The sequence below is a fragment of the Oncorhynchus mykiss genome, chromosome 22 (genome assembly GCF_057628025.1).
Source record: "Oncorhynchus mykiss isolate SJ-2025 chromosome 22, ASM5762802v1, whole genome shotgun sequence".
NCBI lineage: Eukaryota > Metazoa > Chordata > Actinopteri > Salmoniformes > Salmonidae > Oncorhynchus > Oncorhynchus mykiss.
Window position 1 is genome coordinate 22,763,087 of NC_143043.1, and position 25,300 is coordinate 22,788,386.

Below are 25,300 nucleotides of genomic sequence, written 5' to 3' on the forward strand. Positions count from 1 at the left end.
GGTTACTCTGTTCGTTTGGAAATCTATAACTTTTGTTATCTGTTTGTTTTATAAGATATGCACATAGATGGTGCATACCAAAATAGACATATACACAAGGAAGCATGAGTTTATTACACAAGCAAACGCGTGCACGCACACACACAGACACACACAACGCCCCCCCCCCTGGCACTGCGGTCTAGTGAGCAGAATGGTCTCTGCAAGCCCAGCGGTAGCTCTGCTGTAGCAGACGGCCCCCACGGAGGGGTCAAGGTGACCCGTGATGCCTGTCCTCTGGACTACTCTCCCCCTCTTCCTGTCCTCCTCTCCTGCTCACTCTTTTCCCCCTCCTCTCATCCGCCCTCCCTCTCTCCAGGCCAAATCCACAGCCAGTCATTACACAATGCCCCTGTCTGTTTCACTCAACTACACTGCGCTATAGAGGCACTGCATTAAACATGGATCCCACTGCTGTCACCAAATGTCAAGTTTGGATCTAAATTGTATACAGCACAGACATTCTATATTTGTCTTGTTCCTTCGGTAATACAGTGCATTCGGAAAGTATTCAGACCCCTTGACTTTTTCCACATTTTGTTACGTCACAGCCTTATTCTCAAATTGATTAAATTGTTATTTTTCCCCTCATCAATCTACACACAATACCCCATAATGACAAAGAAAAAACAGGTTTTTAGACATTTTTGCAAATGTTAAAAATACATAACTGAAATAATATATTTACATAACTTTCAGACCCTTTACTCAGTACATTGTTGAAGCTCCTCTGTCAGCAATTACAGCCTCAATTCTTCTTGTGTATAACGCAACAAGCTTGGCACACCTGTATTTGGGGATTTACTCCAATTCTTCTCTGCAGATCCTCTCAAGCTCTGTCAGGTTGGATGGGGAGCGTCGCTGCACAGCTATTTTCAGGTCTCTCCAGAGATGTTCGATCAGGTTCAAGTCTGGGCTCTGGAAGGGCCACTCAAGGACATTCAGAAATTTGTTCCGAAGCCACTCCTGCATTGTCTTGGCTGTGTGCTTAGGGTTGTTGTCTTGTTGGAAGGTGAACCTTCGCCCCAGTCTGAGGTCCTGACCACTCTGGAGAAGGATTTCATCAAGGATCTCTCTGTACTTTGCTCCATTCACCTTTCCCTCCATCCTGAATACTCTCCCAGTCCCTGTCGCCGAAAAACATTCCCACAGCATGATGCTGCCACCACCATGCTTTACCATAGGGATGGTGCCAGGTTTCCTCAAGATGTGATGCTTGGCGTTCAGGCCAAACTGTTCAATCTTGATTTCATCAGACCAGAGAATCTTGTTTCTCATCATCCAAGAGTATTTAGGTGCCTTTTGGCAAACTCCAAGCGGGCTGTTATGTGCCTTTTCCTGAGGAGTGGCGTCCTTCTGGCCACTCTACCATAAAGGGCTGATTGGTGGAAGGCTGCAGAGATGGTTGTCCTTATGGAAGGTTCTCCCATCTCCACAGAGGAACTCTGGAGCTCCCTGACCAAGGCCCTTCACCACTAATTGCTCAGTTTTGCCACACAGCCAGCTCTATGAAGAGTCCTGGTGGTTCCAAACTTCTTCCATTTAAGAATGATGGAGGCCACTGTGTTCTTTGGGACTTTCAACGCTGCAGAAATGTTTTGGAACCCTTCCCCAGATCTGTGCCTCGACACAATCCTGTCTCGGAGCTCTACAGACAATTCCTTCAACCTCATAGCTTGGCTATTGCTCTGTCATGCACAGTCAACTGTGGGACCTTATATAGACAGGTGTGTGCCTTTCCAAATCATGTCCACTCAATTGAATTTATCACATGAGACCATCACATGATTTGACTGGATGGATCAAAATCCCTTAGACATAATGACCGGCATGACATGGCTGTTAAATCGGCCCCTGAATCGAACAATCTTACCACTGTATTTACAATAGAGGAACTAAGACTTCCACATGTCCACCGAGCAATGAGAGATGGCTGATCTATTTTCCAACTTGTGACTGGGATGGTTGAGTGCTTTACATGACCTACACATCACACTGTACAGACCTGAGCTATAGAGAGTGAGCTTGCGGTGTGAGTGAGTCATTGAGCGAGCGAGCAAATTAGTGAGGGAGTGAGTTAGTGAATGAGTGAGTGAGCGTGTGAATGAGGGAGTGAGTGACTCAGTGCAAGAGAAAGATGGAAACAAACATCAAGAGATGATGTAGAAAAAAAATTATGTGGCCATCGGCTGAGATTACTAAAATGACCGCCCCTACCCAGTGCAATACGACATTATACAGCTAGTGGAGGATACAGTAAGCTTTCTGTATAGAGATGACATACTGCTGACATACTGCAAGCAGATGGCTCAACTAGTTCCCACTGCACCCCCATCCCCCGCCCCCGCCCAGTGGGCACCCGTATAGGTGCCAGACAGGACAGACTGACCGGGGGGAGGGTCCTGCCTTCCAATGTGTGTGTGTGTGTGTGTGTGTGTTTTGAAAAACGTACCTTAGGTCAGTGTCTAGGGGGCATATTTATCTGCCTCTACTCTGGCCCAAAACCTAACCCAGGAAGCAGCTTTGAGAATAAAACAAATGGTAAACAGGAAGCTCATGGGCATCTTTTCCTGCCTATAAGACAGAGGACACAACCTAAATGGTGGCATATTCCCTATATAGTGCACTTCTTATGACCAGAGCCATATAGGTCAAAAGTAGTGCACTACAAAGGGAATAGGGAGCCATTTGGGATGGGCCCAGAGCCTCAGTGCCAGTTGATCAGCTTGCAGCATGCATTAATGATGTGGCAGTGTGTCTGTGCATGTGCATGTGGTATGAAGAGGATGGGTATGCTCGCTGAAAATGGAAAGACTGAGATGGAATGTGAGAGAGAGGGAGAAACAGAGAGAGAATAAAATAAAAGATGTGAATAGAAAATGAATGACCAAGAGGGAGTTAGAGAGAGAAAGACAGTGTAGGACTGTGAGAGGGAGAGAAAGACAGAAAGAGCGAGAGCAGAGGGACTGTGAGAGGGAGATAGCGAGAGAGGGAAGGTGAGGGAGAGCGCGAATGAATTTGATCCGGCTCACACACAGCACTCTCTTGATTTTCATGCTCAAGTTTTGAAATGCTAATGAATCAGGGTTAATTTGCATAGTGTGCCGCTCTTCCTTTCCCTCTCTTCCGGTCTTTTTCGCTCTCTTTCCCTCTCTCTTTCCCTCACCCTTCCATTAACTCTCTCCAATCCTCTGCATCTCTCTTTCTCATCTTCCCCCATATCTCTCTCTCTCCCTCTCCATCTTCTCTCTCTCTCTCCCCCTCTCCATCTTCTCTCTCTCTCTCTCTCTCTCTCCCCCCCTCTCCATCTTCTCTCTCTCTCTCTCCAGCACTTAAACATTCATCTATAATTCAGTATGCTAAATAAAGGCTGCTCAGTGAAATGACTGAGACGAGCAAACAGCGTCTGTCACTTACAGTATCCCCCATCTCGTCTCCTCTCCTCTGTCGTCTCCTATCCTGCTCTCTCGTCTCCTCTCCTCTTATCTCTCTGCTCACCACTCCTTCACTCCCTCTCCACTGCTCCTCCCCTTCACCTATGCCCTCGCTCAACAAAAGATTGGCCCAACAGGACCTTTCCCTATGAGATAGAGGGAGAGAAAAATAAAGGTTGGTTAGAGAGAGCACGAGTGGGAGAGATTTAAAAAGAGAGAAAGAAGGTTATTAAAAGAGAGAGAGAATGAAAGAGAGAGCGTACTGTAGCCAACCCTGGTCTGACAGCCCACTCAATGTGTGAGTGCGTGGGCTGGTGCTAATTTGTGTAGAGAGGGAGAAAGCTGTTTTGGCTGAGGGAGAATGGGCTGAGATTAGTGGACTGTGGAGAACACACACACACACACACACACACACACACACACACACACACACACACACACACACACACACACACACACACACACACACACACACACACACACACACACACACACACACACACACACACACACACACACACACACACACACACACACACACACACACACACACACACACACACACACACACACACACACGCCTAATGCATAGTAATTACACAAGCTACACACACACACACCATCAGGTGTGGGGTTCCACCTCCATTGCATCCCTCTCACCTCCCAGTTGAAGAAACGGCGAGCGTGTTACTCACACTCTATTAGTATTCACACATACAGTATCTGTCCCAACCAACCTGCTCACCCATCCCTCTTCCTCCTGTTACACATATCTGTCCCAACCAACCTACTCACCCGTCCCTCTTCCTCCTGTTACATATATCTGTCCCAACCAATTACTCAACCCATCCCTCTTCCTCCTGTTACACATATCTGTCCCAACCAACCTACTCACCCGTCCCTCTTCCTCCTGTTACATATATCTGTCCCAACCAATTACTCAACCCATCCCTCTTCCTCCTGTTACACATATCTGTCCCAACCAACCTACTCACCCATCCTTCTTCCTCCTGTTACATATATCTGTCCCAACCAATTACTCAACCCATCCCTCATCCTCCTGTTACACATATCTTTCCCGATCAACCTACTCAACCCATCCCTCTTCCTCCTGTTACACATATCTGTCCCAACCAACCTACTCACCCATCCCTCTTCCTCCTGTTACATATATCTGTCCCAACCAATTACTCAACCCATCCCTCTTCCTCCTGTTACACATATCTGTCCCAACCAATTACTCAACCCATCCCTCTTCCTCCTGTTACACATATCTGTCCCGACCAACCTACTCAACCCATCCCTCTTCCTCCTGTTACATATATCTGTCCCAACCAACCTGCTCACCCATCCCTCTTCCTCCTGTTACACATATCTGTCACAACCAATTACTCAACCCATCCCTCTTCCTCCTGTTACACATATCTGTCCCGATCAACCTACTCAACCCATCCCTCTTCCTCCTGTTACATATATCTGTCCCAACCAACCTGCTCACCCATCCCTCTTCCTCCTGTTACACATATCTGTTCCAACCAACCTACTCACCCATCCCTCTTCCTCCTGTTACATATATCTGTCCTGACCAACCTACTCAACCCATCCCTCTTCCTCCTGTTACATATATCTGTCCTGACCATTCTACTCAACCCATCCCTCTTCCTCCTGTTACACATATCTGTCAAAACCAACCTACTCAACCCATCCCTCTTCCTCCTGTTACACATATCTGTCCCAACCAACCTGCTCACCCATCCCTCTTCCTCCTGTTACACATATCTGTTCCAACCAACCTACTCACCCATCCCTCTTCCTCCTGTTACATATATCTGTCCTGACCAACCTACTCAACCCATCCCTCTTCCTCCTGTTACATATATCTGTCCTGACCATTCTACTCAACCCATCCCTCTTCCTCCTGTTACATATATCTGTCCCAACCAATTACTCAACCCATCCCTCTTCCTCCTGTTACACATATCTGTCAAAACCAACCTACCCACCCATCCCTCTTCCTCCTGTTACACATATCTGTCCCAACCAACCTACTCACCCATCCCTCTTCCTCCTGTTACACATATCTGTCACAACCAATTACTCAACCCATCCCTCTTTCTCCTGTTACACACATCTGTCCCAACCAACCAACCTACTCACCCATCCCTCTTCCTCCTGTTACACATATCTGTCCCAGCCAACCTACTCAACCCATCCCTCTTTCTCTTGTTACATATATCTGTCCCAGCCAACCTACTCACCCATCCCTCTTTCTCTTGTTACACATATCTGTCCCAGCCAACCTACTCAACCCATCCCTCTTCCTCTTGTTACACATATCTGTCCCAGCCAACCTACTCACCCATCCCTCTTCCTCCTGTTACACATATCTGTCCCAACCAACCTACTCACCCATCCCTCTTTCTCTTGTTACACATATCTGTCCCAACCAACCTACTCACCCATCCCTCTTCCTCCTGTTACATATATCTGTCCCAACCAATTACTCAACCCATCCCTCTTCCTCCTGTTACACATATCTGTCCCAACCAACCTGCTCACCCATCCCTCTTCCTCATGTTACACATATCTGTTCCAACCAACCTACTCACCCATCCCTCTTCCTCCTGTTACATATATCTGTCCCAACCAACCTGCTCACCCATCCCTCTTTCTCCTGTTACACATATCTGTCCCGATCAACCTACTCAACCCATCCCTCTTCCTCCTGTTACATATATCTGTCCCAACCAACCTGCTCACCCATCCCTCTTCCTCATGTTACACATATCTGTTCCAACCAACCTACTCACCCATCCCTCTTCCTCCTGTTACATATATATGTCCCAACCAATTACTCAACCCATCCCTCTTTCTCCTGTTACACATATCTGTCCCGACCAACCTACTCAACCCATTCCTCTTCCTCCTGTTACACATATCTGTCCCAACCAACCTACTCACCCATCCCTCTTCTCCTGTTACACATATCTGTCCCAACCAACCTACTCAACCCATCCCTCTTCCTCCTGTTACATATATCTGTCCCAACCAATTACTCAACCCATCCCTCTTCCTCCTGTTACACATATCTGTCAAAACCAACCTACCCACCCATCCCTCTTCCTCCTGTTACACATATCTGTCCCAACCAATTACTCAACCCATCCCTCTTCCTCCTGTTACACATATCTGTCAAAACCAACCTACTCAACCCATCCCTCTTCCTCCTGTTACATATATCTGTCCTGACCATTCTACTCAACCCATCCCTCTTCCTCCTGTTACATATATCTGTCCCAACCAATTACTCAACCCATCCCTCTTCCTCCTGTTACACATATCTGTCAAAACCAACCTACTCAACCCATCCCTCTTCCTCCTGTTACATATATCTGTCCTGACCATTCTACTCAACCCATCCCTCTTCCTCCTGTTACACATATCTGTCAAAACCAACCTACTCAACCCATCCCTCTTCCTCCTGTTACATATATCTGTCCTGACCATTCTACTCAACCCATCCCTCTTCCTCCTGTTACACATATCTGTCAAAACCAACCTACCCACCCATCCCTCTTCCTCCTGTTACACATATCTGTCAAACCAACCTACTCACCCATCCCTCTTCTCCTGTTACACATATCTGTCCCAGCCAACCTACTCACCCATCCCTCTTCCTCCTGTTACATATATCTGTCCCAACCAACCTACTCACCCATCCCTCTTCCTCCTGTTACACACATCTGTCCCAACCAACCAACCTACTCACCCATCCCTCTTCCTCCTGTTACACATATATGTCCCAGCCAACCTACTCACCCATCCCTCTTTCTCTTGTTACACATATCTGTCCCAGCCAACCTACTCAACCCATCCCTCTTCCCCTTGTTACACATATCTGTCCCAGCCAACCTACTCACCCATCCCTCTTTCTCTTGTTACACATATCTGTCCCAGCCAACCTACTCAACCCATCCCTCTTCCTCTTGTTACACATATCTGTCCCAGCCAACCTACTCAACCCATCCCTCTTCCTCTTGTTACACATATCTGTCCCAACCAACCTACTCACCCATCCCTCTTTCTCTTGTTACACATATCTGTCCCAACCAACCTACTCAACCCATCCCTCTTTCTCTTGTTACACATATCTGTCCCAGCCAACCTACTCACCCATCCCTCTTTCTCTTGTTACACATATCTGTCCCAGCCAACCTACTCACCCATCCCTCTTTCTCTTGTTACACATATCTGTCCCAGCCAACCTACTCAACCCATCCCTCTTCCTCTTGTTACACATATCTGTCCCAGCCAACCTACTCAACCCATCCCTCTCCACTCACTCCAGTACACTCTACCAACAGAAAGCATACAAATACTTTGAGCATACGCTTGAGCCTGGAGTTCCAGATGGGCAAGTGTTGCACTTTTGGAGTTGACTAATAACCCACACACACAGTCGACACATTTGGCTTCGACGGAGAGAAACCACCAACTATTAAAGTATGTATTTGGCGCTAGGTGCTGTTGACAAGCTGGCAGGATGTGGATGAGAAGAGCGCTGTGGTTTTCACGCGGTGTGATGTGGGCGTCCAACATGCAGCCCAGTGCGCCACATCTCCATGTTTCTATTCATTTTCCCTCCCTCACGTTGAGTGATAAACAAACGGAAGTGGAGGAGTTTTAATATGGCCTGGCTTTGACCCGGGCTGCATCTCAATCATTAGAAGAGGCTCCCTCTCGTCATCTCCCCTCTCTCATCTGTACAGCCAAAAGAGGACTGGCCATCAATCAGAGCCTAGTTCCGCAATAAGGTTTCTTCCTAAGTTCCTGCCTTCTAGGAACTTGTTCCTAGCCCCGTGCTTCTGTCTCTGCATTGCTTTCTCCTTCGGGTTTAAGGTTGGGTATCTGTTCAGCACTTTGTGACAACTGGCTTTATAAAATAAAATTGATTGAAATGTGATACTGCTACCAACATAGAGGGTGGGTGAAAGCTATATTCTACTTAACATCAGTCTAAAAGTAAACAGGGAGTAAAAATGACATTAAGATGTGTCAGGCTTCCACCACTACGAATCTAATCTCGGTCACATTGTGACGTGTTATTGATGTGTCGATGGCGTGTCATTCACACGCTGGTGTTGGAATGGTGTTGGTTGGCTCATCCCATGTTCCTGTGAACCATGAGTGTGGAGCAAGGGCTTAGGTGACACAAAAACACACGCTGTCATGTATTGTCATGTTGTGTGTTTCTGTCCTTTCCCTTCACCCTGTCTCCCTCTGCTGGTCGTTGTTAGGTTACCTTTTCTCCCCCTCTTTCCCCCAGCTGTGCCTTGTCTCCTCCTAACTACCCATTCACCCCGTTTCCCACCTGTTCCCTTTTTCCCTCTGATTAGGTCCCTATATCTCTCTCTGTTTTTGTTCCTGTCCTTGTCGGATTCTTGTTTGTTGTGTTTCATGCCTGAGCCAGACTATCGTCATGTTTGCTGTAACCTTGTCCTGTCCTGTCGGAATCTGCCGGTCTATCTGAGCCTACCTATGTTTGGTTATTAAAGAAGCTCTGTTTAAGTTAGTTCGCTTTTGGGTCCTCATTCACTCACCGTAACAGAAGAATCCGACCAAGAATGGACCCAGCGACTTCGGATCCTCTCCACTCAGCCGTCGGGATCCAGGGAGCGATGCTAGGCAGACACGAGCAGGAAGTGTCTGCTGCTCGACATGCCGTTGAGACCCTGGCCACCCAAGTCTCCAACCTCACAGAACAGGTTCACCATCTCCGCCTCGATCCACCGGCCACTTCCAGGGCTTTCGAATCTCCGGAGCCCAGAATCAATAACCCGCCGTGTTACTCTGGGGAGCCCACTGAATGCCGCTCGTTCCTCACCCAGTGTGATATTGTGTTTACTCTCCAGCCCAACACTTACTCCAGGAGCACTGCTCGTGTCGCCTACGTCATATCTCTCCTTATTGGACGGGCTCGTGAGTGGGGCACGGCAATCTGGGAGGCAAGGGCTGAGTGTACTAACCAGTATCAGGACTTTAAGGAGGAGATGATACGGGTTTTTGATCGATCTGTTTTTGGGGAGGAGGCTTCCAGGGCCCTGTCTTCCCTATGTCAAGATAATCGATCCATAACAGACTACTCTATTGAGTTTCGCACCCTTGCTGCCTCCAGTGGCTGGAACGAGCCGGCTTTGCTCGCTCGTTTTCTGGAGGGTCTCCGCGCAGAGGTAAAGGATGAGATTCTCTCCCGGGAGGTTCCTTCCAGCGTGGATTCCTTGATTGAACTCGCTATTCGCATTGAGCGACGGGTTGATCTTCGTCACCGAGCTCGTGGAAAGGAGCTCGCGTTCTCCGTTGCCCCCCTCTCCGCATCACTACCATCTTCCTCTGCCGGCTCGGGTGCTGAGCCCATGCAGCTGGGAGGTATCCGCATCTCGACTAAGGAGAGGGAACGGAGAATCACCAACCGCCTCTGTCTCTATTGCGGTTCCGCTGGTCATTTTGTCACTTCATGTCCAGTAAAAGGCCAGAGCTCGTCAGTAAGCGGAGGGCTACTGGTGAGCGCTACTACTCCTGTCTCTCCTTCAAGATCCTGCACTACCTTGTCGGTCCATCTACGCTGGACCGGTTCGTCAGCTTCCTGCAGTGCCTTAATAGACTCTGGGGCGGAGGGCTGTTTTATGGACGAGACCTGGGCTCGGGAACATGACATTCCTCTCAGACAGTTAAAGGAGCCCACGGCCTTGTTCGCCCTGGATGGTAGTCCTCTCCCCAGGATTCAGCGTGAGACGCTACCTTTAACCCTCACTGTTTCTGGTAATCATAGTGAAACCATTTCTTTTTTAATTTTTCGTTCACCTTTTACACCTGTTGTTTTGGGCCATCCCTGGCTAGTTTGTCATAATCCTTCCATTAATTGGTCTAGTAATTCTATCCTCTCCTGGAACGTCTCTTGTCATGTGAAATGTTTAATGTCTGCTATCCCTCCTGTTTCCTCTGTCTCTTCTTCACAGGAGGAGCCTGGTGATTTGACAGGGGTGCCGGAGGAATATCACGATCTGCGCACGGTGTTCAGTCGGTCCAGGGCCACCTCTCTTCCTCCACACCGGTCGTATGATTGTAGTATTGATCTCCTTCCGGGAACCACCCCCCCCCGGGGTAGACTATACTCTCTGTCGGCTCCCGAACGTAAGGCTCTCGAAGATTATTTGTCTGTAGCTCTTGACGCCGGTACCATAGTCCCCTCCTCCTCTCCCGCCGGAGCGGGGTTTTTTTTGTCAAGAAGAAGGACGGGTCTCTGCGCCCCTGCATAGATTATCGAGGGCTGAATGACATAACAGTGAAGAATCGTTATCCGCTTCCTCTTATGTCTTCAGCCTTCGAGATCCTGCAGGGAGCCAGGTTTTTCACTAAGTTGGACCTTCGTAACGCTTACCATCTCGTGCGCATCAGGGAGGGGGACGAGTGGAAGACGGCGTTTAACACTCCGTTAGGGCACTTTGAATACCGGGTTCTTCCTTTCGGCCTCGCTAACGCTCCAGCTGTCTTTCAGGCATTAGTCAATGATGTCCTGAGAGACATGCTGAACATCTTTGTTTTCGTTTACCTTGACGATATCCTGATTTTTTCACCGTCACTCCAGATTCATGTTCAGCACGTTCGACGTGTCCTCCAGCGCCTTTTAGAGAATTGTCTTTTTGTGAAGGCTGAGAAGTGCACTTTTCATGCCTCCTCCGTCACATTTCTCGGTTCTGTTATTTCCGCTGAAGGCATTAAGATGGATCCCGCTAAGGTCCAAGCTGTCATTGATTGGCCCGTCCCTAAGTCACGCGTCGAGCTGCAGCGCTTTCTCGGCTTCGCGAACTTCTATCGTCGTTTCATCCGTAATTTCGGTCAGGTGGCAGCTCCTCTCACAGCCCTTACTTCTGTCAAGACGTGCTTTAAGTGGTCCGTTTCCGCCCAGGGAGCTTTTGATCTCCTCAAGAATCGTTTTACATCCGCTCCTATCCTTGTTACACCTGACGTCTCTAGACAGTTCGTTGTCGAGGTTGACGCGTCAGAGGTGGGCGTGGGAGCCATTCTTTCTCAGCGCTCCCTCTCTGACGACAAGGTCCACCCATGCGCGTATTTTTCTCATCGCCTGTCGCCGTCGGAACGTAACTATGATGTGGGTAACCGCGAACTGCTCGCCATCCGGTTAGCCCTAGGCGAATGGCGACAGTGGTTGGAGGGGGCGACCGTTCCTTTTGTCGTTTGGACTGACCATAGGAACCTTGAGTACATCCGTTCTGCCAAACGACTTAATGCGCGTCAGGCGCGTTGGGCGCTGTTTTTCGCTCGTTTCGAGTTCGTGATTTCTTATCGTCCGGGCTCTAAGAACACCAAGCCTGATGCTTTGTCTCGTCTCTTCAGTTCTTCAGTAGCCTCCACTGACCCCGAGGGGATTCTCCCTGAGGGGCGTGTTGTCGGGTTGACTGTCTGGGGAATTGAGAGGCAGGTAAAGCAAGCGCTCACTCACACTCCGTCGCCGCGCGCTTGTCCTAGGAACCTTCTTTTCGTTCCCGTTCCTACTCGTCTGGCCGTTCTTCAGTGGGCTCACTCTGCCAAGTTAGCCGGCCACCCTGGCGTTCGGGGTACGCTTGCTTCCATTCGCCAGCGTTTTTGGTGGCCCACCCGGGAGCATGACACGCGTCGTTTCGTGGCTGCTTGTTCGGTCTGCGCGCAGACTAAGTCCGGTAACTCTCCTCCTGCCGGCCGTCTCAGGCCGCTCCCTATTCCCTCTCGACCGTGGTCTCACATCGCCTTAGATTTTGTCACCGGACTGCCTTCGTCAGCGGGGAAGACTGTTATTCTTACGGTTGTCGATAGGTTCTCTAAGGCGGCTCATTTCATTCCCCTTGCTAAGCTTCCTTCTGCTAAAGAGACGGCACAAATCATCATCGAGAATGTTTTCAGAATTCATGGCCTTCCGTCAGACGTCGTTTCGGACAGAGGTCCGCAATTCACGTCTCAATTTTGGAGGGAGTTTTGCCGTTTGATTGGGGCTTCCGTCAGTCTCTCTTCCGGCTTTCACCCCCAGTCTAACGGTCAAGCAGAACGGGCCAATCAGACTATTGGTCGCATCTTACGCAGTCTTTCTTTTCGCAACCCTGCGTCTTGGTCAGAACAGCTCCCCTGGGCAGAATACGCCCACAACTCGCTTCCTTCGTCTGCGACCGGGCTATCTCCTTTTCAGAGTAGCCTCGGGTACCAGCCTCCGCTGTTCTCATCTCAGTTCGCCGAGTCCAGCGTCCCCTCCGCTCAGGCTTTTGTCCAACGTTGCGAGCGCACCTGGAAGAGGGTCAGGTCTGCACTTTGCCGTTATAGGACGCAGACTGTGAGGGCTGCTAATAAGCGTAGAACTAAGAGTCCTAGATATTGTCGCGGTCAGAGAGTTTGGCTCTCCACTCAGAACCTTCCCCTTAAGACGGCTTCTCGCAAGTTGACCCCGCGGTTCATTGGTCCGTTCCGTATTTCTCGGGTCATTAATCCTGTCGCAGTTCGACTTCTTCTTCCGCGATACCTTCGTCGCGTCCACCCGGTCTTCCATGTCTCCTGCATCAAGCCCGTCCTTCGCGCCCCCGCTCGTCTTCCCCCCCCCCCCCCCCATCCTTGTCGAGGGCGCACCCATCTACAGGGTCCGTAGAATTTTGGACATGCGTCCTCGGGGCCGTGGTCACCAGTACCTCGTAGATTGGGAGGGGTACGGTCCTGAGGAGAGGAGTTGGGTTCCCTCTCGGGACGTGCTGGACCGTGCGCTGATCGAGGATTTCCTCCGTTGCCGCCAGGTTTCCTCCTCGAGTGCGCCAGGAGGCGCTCGGTGAGTGGGGGGGTACTGTCATGTATTGTCATGTTGTGTGTTTCTGTCCTTTCCCTTCACCCTGTCTCCCTCTGCTGGTCGTTGTTAGGTTACCTTTTCTCCCCCTCTTTCCCCCAGCTGTGCCTTGTCTCCTCCTAACTACCCATTCACCCCGTTTCCCACCTGTTCCCTTTTTCCCTCTGATTAGGTCCCTATATCTCTCTCTGTTTTTGTTCCTGTCCTTGTCGGATTCTTGTTTGTTGTGTTTCATGCCTGAGCCAGACTATCGTCATGTTTGCTGTAACCTTGTCCTGTCCTGTCGGAATCTGCCGGTCTATCTGAGCCTACCTATGTTTGGTTATTAAAGAAGCTCTGTTTAAGTTAGTTCGCTTTTGGGTCCTCATTCACTCACCGTAACACACGCACATGTACACACCCCATTACTAAAACAGAGAGGTCCTGCTAAAACCAGAGAGCTTGCAGAGAGCACCTCACACACAAAGATACGTGCGCAAACGCACACAGACACATTCCACACAAAGAGGCTCCAACACACGCATTCTGTCTCGCACACACAGCACTTTGACTGAGAACTACAGCGAGTGGAGACGAAACATGTAGTCCGGTGATGAAAGAGAGAAAAGAAGAGTTCAGATGAAGAGAGTGTTTCATTAAAACTTGTGTGCAGGTTAGAGAGGGGTTACCTGGGAACAGTAAATGGATGGTCATGCTGTTTTTGCTTCTAGTTAGTGGCCTGTCCTAGAGGAGAACAACGGGAGACTACTGAGGACCCTCTTATACTGGCCTGACCTGCTGCACTCCTCGAGTGAGGGCTCACGTGAACATTTACTGTGGTCGTGGGTTCTTCGATAGCATTTGGAACAAGTTTAGGGGACTTCATTAGTCTTTCCTTTGACGTTCTAGAAAGTGTTGTGGTGGCTAGATTAGATTATGTCTAAGTATGTAAGAAAATGCGTCACTGAAAACAGCCGGCTAGCCAGCCAACCAGCTAGCAAGCTAGCCAGCCAACCAACCAACCAACCAGTCCTTCAGCAACTCCAACCAACCAGTCAGTCAGTCAGTCAGCCAGCCAACAAACCAGTCCTTCATCAACACCAACTAACCATCCAACGAGCCAGCTAGCCACCCTACCATCAACGCACACAAACAGCCAACCAACCGGCCTGCCGGTCAGCAATACAAAATCAACCTGACGGTGTAACGCAACCAACCAACACGCGTTCAGTCTAAGCAACATCAAACTGTGTTAGAGACTGTCAGACAGGGTCTGGTACTGATCCAGTCCCAGCAACATCAAACTGTTTTAGAGACTGTCAGACAGGGTCTGGTAGTGCTCCAGACCCAGCAACATCAAACTGTTTTAGAGACTGACAGACAGGGTCTGGTACTGATCCAGTCCCAGCAACATCAAACTGTTTTAGAGACTTACAGACAGGGTCTGATACTGATCCAGTCCCAGCAACATCAATCTGTTTTAGAGACTGACAGACAGGGTCTGGTACCGATCCAGTCCCAGCAACATCAAACTGTTTTAGAGACTGACAGACAGGGTCTGGAAGTGCTCCAGACCCAGCAACATCAAACTGTTTTAGAGACTGACAGACAGGGTCTGGTAGTGCTCCAGACCCAGCAACATCAAACTGTTTTAGAGACTGACAGACAGGGTCTGGTACCGATCCAGTCCCAGCAACATCAAACTGTTTTAGAGACTGTCAGACAGGGTCTGGTAGTGCTCCAGACCCAGCAACATCAACCTGTTTTAGAGACTGTCAGACAGGGTCTGGTACCGATCCAGTCCCAGCAACATCAAACTGTTTTAGAGACTGTCAGACAGGGTCTGGTACTGATCCAGTCCCAGCAACATCAAACTGTTTTAGAGACTGACAGACAGGGTCTGGTAGTGCTCCAGACCCAGCAACATCAAACTGTTTTAGAGACTGACAGACAGGGTCTGGTAGTGCTCCAGACCCAGCAACATCAAACTGTTTTAGAGACTGACAGACAGGGTCTGGTAGTGCTCCAGACCCAGCAACATCAACCTGTTTTAGAGACTGTCAGACAGGGTCTTGTACTGATCCAGTCCCAGCAACATCAAACTGTTTTAGAGACTGACAGACAGGGTCTGGTAGTGCTCCAGACCCAGCAACATCAAACTGTTTTAGAGACTGACAGACAGGTCTGGTACTGATCCAGTCCCAGCAACATCAACCTGTTTTAGAGACTGTCAGACAGGGTCTGGTACTGATCCAGTCCCAGCAACATCAAACTGTTTTAGAGACTGTCAGACAGGGTCTGGTAGTGCTCCAGACCCAGCAACATCAAACTGTTTTAGAGACTGTCAGACAGGGTCTGGTAGTGCTCCAGACCCAGCAACATCAAACTGTTTTAGAGACTGACAGACAGGGTCTGGTAGTGCTCCCTGTCAGAATAAGCAACAGAGGACTTGGAAACCATATCAACTCCAATAGAAATGGAACTATGGCCACTGTGAGTTACCTAATTTACTTTACTTTACCTCTGCCTTCTAGTGAGATTATACAAACTGTCATCTCCTACCATTCTGATAGATTGGAGACTGTCAGAAAATGTGGTTGTAACGTTAATAAGTCGGTTGTTATTTAATGGGACTTTTCTCATTGAATATGGCACTTTTCAACCTTAGCGCAATCACTAGTAAAACCTTTCTTGTGAATGGCCTCATTACTGAGCGCACAGATGATTGCCTGTTTCTCACGGAAACATGGCTGTCTTCAGACTGCAGTGCCACTCTTATTGAAGCCTCCCCCCGGACTGCAGCTTTTGATACTCTATCATAAAACGGAAAAAGGGTGGGGGGACAGTCTGTATTTTTTACTAATGCTCTCAGCTATAAGGACTTTTCATTTGGCGACTTTGGGTCCTTTGAGCATCATACTAAACTGTTTAAATGTCAGCCACCAGTGCTGGCCATAACCCTTTATAGGCCACAAAAAGCACTGCCACATTTTCTTTACTGATTTCTCTGAACTGTTGTCTATTGTTCTTGAGAACTATGATAAAATAATTGTGTTGGGCGATTTTAATATTCATATTGACAAAGAAACTAACTGCAAGGCCATTGAATGTACAAATCTTTTGAGCTCTATGGACTTTATCCAACATGTTACTGGGTCCACCAATACTCTGGAGCTGGATATTACCAAGGGGCTTTCTATTGACATATCCTCTATTGTTGATGTTGCTTTATCTGATCACCACTGTGGATTTTTTTACTACCTATGTTGCCCATAGCACAGGGTAATACAGAAGGCATTATTAAGTAACGCTATCTTACCTTCGATGTTGCTACAGATTTTATTGAGTGTATGAACAATACTCCACCACCTATTCTGCCTTCCTCTTGTGATGATTTAGATGATCACTTGAATAGCAAATTATGGGCAACAATTGTGAGCCATAGCTGCAGAAAAGTTGAAAAGGGCCACCTCCAAACAGAGACGAATGAAGAAAATAATTAATTAAAGAGAAATTGCAAAACGGCAGAGCGGAAGTGAAGAAAGTCAAAGTTGCATGTCCATTATGATATTCTGAGAGAGCAACTTGGCATATATAAGGCAATTAGAAATGCCAGACGGGCACATTTTTCTAACTTGATCACTAATAACCAGAATAATTAGAGAGTGCTCTTTTCAACCATTGATGGCCTACCCCCACAAACCTATGTGAACTTTCCTCCACATCTAAATGGAATGAGTTTGCGGCATATTTCAAACATTAGGCTGGGTATCAGTCAAGCAAGACCTGATGAGAAGTTTGATGATATGTGCCCTGGCCTACCACGCAAAGGTACTATGGAGTTATTCTCCCTGGTTGACAGTGATATCACAACTTCAGCCTTCTAACTGCCTTGTCGATCCTATCCCCACCACCATCAAAACAGTATTTATTTTTTTATTTTACCTTTATTTAACCAGGTAGGCCAGTTGAGAACCAGTTCTCATTTACAACTGTGACCTGGCCAAGATAAAGCGAAGCAGTGCGACAAAAACCACAACACAGAGTTACACATGGGATAAACAAATGTACAGTCAATAACACAAGAGAAAAATCTATTTACAGTGTGTGCAAATGTAGTAAGATTAGGGAGGTAAGGCAATAAATAGGCCATAGAGGCGAAATAATTACAATTTAGCATTAACACTGAAGTGATAGATGTGCAGATGATGATGTGCAAGTAGAGATACTTGGGTTCAAAAGAGGGGGAAAAACAACATGGGAATGAGGTAGTTGGGTGGGCTATTGACAGATGTGTACAGGTGCAGTGATCTGTAAGCTGCTCTGACAGCTGATGCTTAAAGTTAGAGAGGGAGATATTAGTCTCCAGCTTCAGTGATTTTTGTCATTCGTTCCAGTCATTGGCAGCAGAGAACTGGAAGGAAAGGAGGCCAAAGAGGTTTTGGCTTTGGGGATGACCAGTGAAATATACCTGCTGGAGCGCATGCTATGGGTGCGTGTGTCTATGGTGACCAGTGAGCTGAGGTAAGGTGGGGCTTTACCTAGCAAAAACATATAGATGACCTGGAGCCCCTGGGTTTGGCGATGAATATGTAGCGAGGGACAGCCAATGAGAACATACAGGTCGCAGATGGCACTGTGACATTGGATGTAGTCTATTTTATAAATTACATCGCCTAAGTCAAGGATAGGTAGGATAGTTTTTACCAGGGTATGTTTGGCAGCATGAGTGAATGAGGCTTTGTTGCGAAATAGGAAGCCGATTCTAGATTTAATTTTGGATTGGAGATGCTTAATGTGAGTCTGGAAGGAGAGTTTACAGTCTAACCAGACACCTAGGTATTTGTAGTTGTCCACATATTCTAAGTCAGAACCATCCAGAGTAGTAATGCTAGTCGGGCGGGCACCAAATCGGTTGAAGAGCATGTACTTAGTTTTACAAGCATTTAAGACCAGTTGGAGGCCACGGAAGGAACGTTGTATGGCATTGAAACTCGTTTGGAGGTTTGTTAACAGAGTGTCCAAAGACGGGCCAGATGTATACAGAATGGTGTCGTCTGCATAGAGGTGGATCAGAGAATCACCAGCAGCAGAAGCGACATCACTGGTATATACAGAGAAAATAGTCGGCCCGAGAATTTAACCGTGTGGCACCCCCATAGAGACTGCCAGAGGTCCGGAAACGGGCCCTCGGATTTGACACACTGAACACTATCTGAGAAGTAGTTGGTGAACCAGGAGAGGCAGTCATTTGAGAAAACAAGGCTATTGAGTCTGCCGATAAGAATGCAGTGATTGACAGAGTTGAAAGCTTGGGCAAGTTGCTGAGGGGGGTGCAGAGCTGTTGGCTGGGTTAGGGGTAGCCAGGTGGAAAGCATGGCCAGCAGTAGAAAAATGCTTATTGAAATTCTCGATTATCATAGATTTATCGGTGGTGACATCAATGGTTTCCTAGCCTCAGTGCAGTGGGCAGCTAGGAGGAGGTGCTCTTATTCTCCATGGACTTTAGTGTCCCCAAACATTTTGGAATTTGTGCTACAGGATAGGTGAGGAAAGCACTTTTAAGGAACAACCAGACATCCTCTACTGACGGGATGAGGTCAATATCCTTCCAGGATACCCATGCCAGGTCGACTAGAAAGGCCTGCTCGCCTTTCTAAGGTGACCAAGAACCCGTTGGTCACTCTGACAAAGCTCTAGAGTTCCTCTGTGGAGATGGGAGAAACTTCCATAAGGACAACCTTCTCTGCAGCACTCCACCAATCAGGCCTTTATGGTAGAGTGGCCAGTGCTTTGAGTGGCCAGTGTTATAGGGAGCGTTTGACAGTGATGAGGGGTGGTCGTTTGACCACGGACCCATTACGGACGCAGGTAATGAGGCAGTGATCGCTGAGATCCTGGTTAAAGAGAGCAGAGGTGTATTTAGAGGGCAAGTTGGTCAGAGTGATATCTCTGAGGTTGCCCATGTTTACGGATTTATGGTTGGACCTGGTACGTTCCTTGATAATTTGTATGAGATTGAGGGCATCTAGCTTAGATTGTAGGATGGCCGGGGTGTTAAGCATATCCCAGTTTACGTCGCCTAACAGTACAAACTCTGAAGATAGATGCGGGGCAATCAATTCACATATGGGGTCTATAGCAAGTGGCAACAGTGAGAGACTTATTTCAGGAAAGGTGGATTTTTAAAAGTAGAACCTAGAACTGGTTGGGCACAGACCTGGATAGCATGACAGAACTCTGCAGGCTATCTCTGCAGTAGATTGCAACTCCACTCCCTTTGGCAGTCCTATCTTGACGGAAAATGTTGTAGTTGGGGATGGAAATTTCTGAATATTTGGTGGCCTTCCTAAGCCAGGATTCAGACATGGCTAGGACATAGGGTGTGCTAAAGCAGTAAATAAGACAAACTCAACACAGTTTTTAAAGTGCATATCTGAAGAAGTGCAAGCTATAGTCAATCACTCCCTGTTCACAGGCACTTTCTACACTGCACTAAAAACTGCTATTGTGAAACACCTTCTGAAGAAAAGTAATCTAAATTCTTCAGCTCTTAGCAATTTTCGTACAATCTCTTACCTCCCATTCTTAAGTAAAATCCTGGAGATATTGATTTTCAAACAGCTAAATAATTTTTTGTCTTTGGACCCACCACCGCACATAGACAGCTTTAGTTAAAGTGTTAAATGATCTTAGAGCCAACACAGATGCCAAACAGCTCTCTGTCCTTGTACTGTCGGATTTAAGTGCTCCATTCGACACAGTTGACCATGATGTCCTTCTGGACAGACTGGAGAGGTTGGTTGGCCTCTAAACCAGTTCTAAATTGGTTTAGGACCTATTTAACCAGTTGACATTTTTCTGTCACCCTTGGTGAACATAACCCAGAGAAAATACATATCACATGTGGCGTTCCACAAGGTTCGATTTTGGGTCCGGTATTGTTTATATACAGTGCCTTCAGAAAGTATTCAAACCCCTGGATTTTTCAAAATTATGTAACAGCCTTATTCTAAAGTGGATTAAAAAAAATCCTTAGCAATCTAAACAGACCCTTAATGACAAAGCGAAAACAGGTTTTCAGAAATCTTTGCAAATACAAAACAGAAAAACCTTACTTACATAAGTATTCAGACCCTTTGCTATGAGACTCGAAATTGAGCTCAGGTGCATCCTGTTTCCATTGATCATCATTGAGATTTCTACAACTTGATTTGGAGTCCACATGTGGTAAATTCAATTGATTGGACATGATTTGGAAAGGCACACACCTGTCTATATAAGGTCCCACAGTTGACAGCGCACGTCAGAGCAAAAACCAAGCTATGACGTCAGGGGAAGGTTACCAAAAAATTTCTGCAGCATTGAAGGTCACAAAGAACATAGTGGCCTCCATCATTCTTAAATGGAAGAAGTTTTGAACAACCAAGACTCTTCCTAGAGCTGGCCACCCGGCCAAACTGAGCAATCGGGGGGAGAAGGGCCTTGGTCAGGGAGGTGACCAAGAGCCTGATGGTCACCCTGACAAAGCTCTAGAGTTCCTCTGTGGAGATGGTTGTCCTTATGGAAGGTTCTCCCATCGCTGCAGCATCTCCACTAATCAGGCCTTTATGGTAAAGTGGCCAGACGGAGTCCACTCCACGGTAAAAGGCTCATAACAGCCCGCTTGGAGTCTGCCAAAAGGCACCTAAAGACTCTCAGACCATGAGAAACAAGATTCTCTGGTCTGATGAAATCAAGATTGAACCATTTGGCCTGAACGCCAAGCGTCACATCTTGAGGAAACCTGGCACCATCCCTACGGTGAAGCATGGTGGTGGCAGCATCATGCTGTGGAGGTGTTTTTCAGGGGCAGGGACTGGGAGGCTAGTTAGGATCGAGGCAAAGAGGAATGGAGCAAAGTACAGAGAGATCCTCGATGAAAACCTGCTCCAGAGTGCTCAGGACCTCAGACTGGGGCGAATGTTCACCTTCCAACAGGACAACGACCGTAAGCACACAGCCAAGACAAAGCAGGAGTGGGTTCGGGACAAGTCTCAATGTCCTTGAGTGGCCCAGCTAGAGCCCTGACTTGAACCTGATTGAACATCTCTGGAGGGACCTGAAAATAGCTGTGCAGCAACGCTCCCCATCCAACCTGACAGAGCTTGAGAGGATCTGCAGAGAAGAATGGGAGATACTACCCAAATACAGATGTGCCAAGCTTGTAGAGGCATAATCAAGAAGACTCTTGGCTGTAATCGCTGCCAAATGTGCTTCAACAAGATATTGAGTAAAGGGTCTGAATAATTATGTCAATGTGATATACATCTGTTGTTTATTTTTAAGAAATTAGCAAACATTCTAAAAGCCTTTTTTTGCTTTGTCATTATGGGGTATTGGGTGTAGATTGATGAGGGAAAAAACTATTTAAATCAATTTTAGAATAAGACTGTAACCTAACAAAATGTGGAAAAGGTCAAGGGGTATGAAAACTTACCAAATGTACTGTATTTATTACGCCCATCGAAATGTTAGCAATTAAAATCAGATCCAACAATAATATCAACGGCCTAGAAATCGAGGGCGTAAAAACAAAGCTGTCATTGTATGCTGATGATCAATTTTTTTAAATCCACAATTTGGATCCCTCCACAGCCACAGAGGATCTAGATACTTTTTCTAACCTCTCTGGATTACAACAAGATTATGCTAAATGTACTATGTCATGTATTGGAACACAAAAAAATACAACTTTTACATTACAGTGTAGGTAACCAATGGTCTGACGGTGAAGTGGACATACTCAGTATTCATATCCCAAAAGAAAGAAATGATCTCAGTACCATACCTTTTCATTAATAAGTTAGCAAAAAGAGATAAGATCTTACAACCATGGAAAGGAAAATACCTGTCTATTTGTGGAAAAATCCCCCTGATTAACTCTTTAGTCATATCCCAGTTTACCTATTTGCTTATGGTTTTGCCTACACCTAGTGACCTGCTTTTTAAATTATATGAGCAAAAAATATTCCAGTATGAATTCGGTTGGCAGAAATGATTAAATATTAAAGCATTAGACCTGCCACTAAAGGCTTCAGTCATACAAAAGTTATTCTTAAATCTGAACTAGTTCTCTAGCAGATTAGTAAAATTAATAATAACTTTTTTCCCCTATATTCAGATTACAACCTCTCACTTTCAGTTATTTGAAAAGGAAATGATCTCCAAAATATAGCTTTTTTTTAAAAAAAAGCTGTAGAAAGTTGGTTGCAATTTCAGTTTAATCCACCAGAAAAGATAGAACAAACGTTAGAATAAATATTATGGTTAAATTCAAATATACTAATTAATTTGGAAAAAAATATATATTTTTGGAGAAAAAATTTATGAAAACGGCATAATCTTTGTAAATGATATCATAAATACGACTGGTGGAGTTGTCACCGATGCAGTTAACAAAAATATATGGAAATGTCTGCCCTACTCAAAATTACAATTAACGACAAAAATGGAAGAAGCAAGTGGAAGGGGGAGAAAGTAAGGAACTTGTCTGTCGGCCCTGCATCAAAGACCATAATTGGTTAAAGAAAATTGTGATAAATAAAAAAGTATACCAGTATTATTTAAGGACCCCAAAAAATCGACAGCCGTTCCATATAGATAGCAAAATAGTTGGGAAGAGATTTTTGACATACCGATTCCATGGCACATGGTTTATGAACTGATACGCAAAACGACGCCGGAGTCAAAACGTAGAATTTTTCAATTGAAATTATTATACAAAATTCTTGCAACCAATAGAATGTTATTTATATGGGGGATACAACCTTCCCAACTCTCTAGATTTTTCTGCGAAGAGACAGAAGCATTAGATCATTTGTTTTGGTACTGTCCATATGTTGCTTGTTTTTGGTCACAGGTCCAGGAATGGCTGAAGAATTGCAATATTTACCTGGAGTTAACCCTGCAGATAGCACTACTGGGTAATCTGAAAAGTCAATCGATCAATAATATAATAATAAATGTACAATCTGTAGAAACTATGAGAATAGAAAGGTTCAGAACCTTTGTGAAGCATCACAGCACAATTAAAAAATATATGGCAAATAGAAATCCAATATGGGTGGTGTTAAGAGATAGATGGGAGAGGTTGAATGGAGCTGAGGTTTGGGACTAATAACAACAAGATAACTAACGTAAAACATACTGTGTCCGTAAAATGCATATAGGTTAAGAACCTTTGAGAAAGAGCACAGTTTGAAAGATATGGCAAATAGAAATCAAACCGGATGGACATGGGAAATAGATGGGAGGTTGAGGGTCGAGGAAGGACAGGACTAATAACAAACAAAACAGAACTATTGTAAAATAGACTGTGTCCATAAAATGTGCATAGTATGTATAAACTGGAAGTAGAGGCATAAGCGTCGTTGTTCACTAGTTTACTCCAATTAGGGGAGGGGTTGTAGGGTCATAAAGTGATAAAGGGAAAAAAATATTTGTTAAATGTATGTGTATGTATTTATATGTATGTATGTGTATATATTTATATGTTATGTATATGTGTGTATGTATGAACGTGTACAGTACCACTCAAAAGTTTGGACAGACATACTCATTCAAGGGATTTACTTTATTTGTAGCTCAGACTGTCCGCAAAAGGCTGAGAGAGGCTGGACTGAGGGCTTGTAGGCTTGTTGCAAGGCAGGTCTTCACCAGACATCAGAGGCAACAACGTCGCCTATGGGCACAAACCCACCGTCGTTGGACCAATGGACCAATGGACAAAATAGAAGGCACTTCCCTCTTTGGATTTTCCTCAGGTTTTCGCCTGCAATATCAGTTCTGTTATACTCACAGACAATATTTTGACAGTTTTGGAAAATTAGAGTGTTTTCTATCCTAATCTGACAATTATATGCATATTCTAAATTCTGGGCCTAAGAAATAGGCAGTTTCATTTGGGTAAGTTTTTCATCCAAACATCAAAATACTGCCCCCTACACGCAAGAGGTTAAAATTCGTTTTTCAACTACTCCACAAATGTCTTGTTAACAAACTACTTTTGGAAATCTACTTTCTGTATGACACAGAAGATTACTTACACTAAATTGACTGTTCCCTTAAACAGCTTGGAAAATTCCAGAAAATGATGTCATGGCTTTAGAAGCTTCTGAAGCTTCAAGGCTTACTTTCAAACTCAGTGCTTCTTTGCTTGACATCATGGGAAAATCAAAATAAATCATCCAAGACCTCAGAAAAATAATTGTAGACCTCCACAAGTCTGTTTCATCATTGGGTGCAATTTCCAAACGCCTGAACGTACCACACTCATCTGTACAAACAATAGTACGCAAGTATAAACACCATGGGACCACACAGTCATCATACCGCTCAGTAAGGAGACGCGTTCTGTCTCCTAGAGATGAACGTACTTTGGTTAAGAAAATCAATGCCAGGACAACAGCAAAGGACCTTGTCCAAAAGTATCGATACCCACAGTTAAACAAGTCCTATATCGACATAACCTGAAAGGCCGCTCAGCAAGGAAGAAGCCACTGCTCCAAAACAGCCATAAAAAAGCCAGACTACGGTTTGCAACTGAACATGGGGACAAAGATTGTACTTTTTGGAGAAATGTCCTATGGTCAGATGAAACAAAATAGAACTGTTTGGCCATAATGACCATTGTTATGTTTGGAGGAAAAAGGGGGAGGCTTGCAAGCCGAAGAACACCATCCCAACCGTGAAGCACGGGGGTAGCAGCCTCATGTTGTGTTGGTGCTTTGCTGCAGGAGGGACTGGTGCACTTCACAAAATAAATGGCATTATGAGGACGGAAAAGTATGTGGATATATTGAAGCAACATCTGAGGTTTGTAGTTTTTCAAAGCTTGGCCTACCGAATACACATTGAGATATGGATAAAGTTGCACTTCCTACGGCTTCCACTAGATGTCAACCATCTTTAGAAACTTGAATGAGGATTC

At 46.1% G+C, this 25,300-nt stretch overlaps 1 protein-coding gene across 7 annotated transcripts in view; it reads right to left on the bottom strand.

Annotated features, from left to right (window-relative positions):
• hdac4 (histone deacetylase 4) overlaps positions 1-25,300 on the bottom strand; it is a 259,159-nt gene that overhangs the window by 129,582 nt on the left and 104,277 nt on the right. For 2 of the 7 annotated variants that reach the window (XM_090215734.1, XM_090215733.1), the window contains exon 4: positions 3,457-3,619. The exons of the other annotated variants lie outside the window; for them this stretch is intronic. The gene's annotated coding sequence lies outside the window, so the exon portion shown is untranslated. The remainder of the gene's footprint in view (positions 1-3,456; positions 3,620-25,300) is intronic. 7 annotated transcript variants of the gene reach the window in all.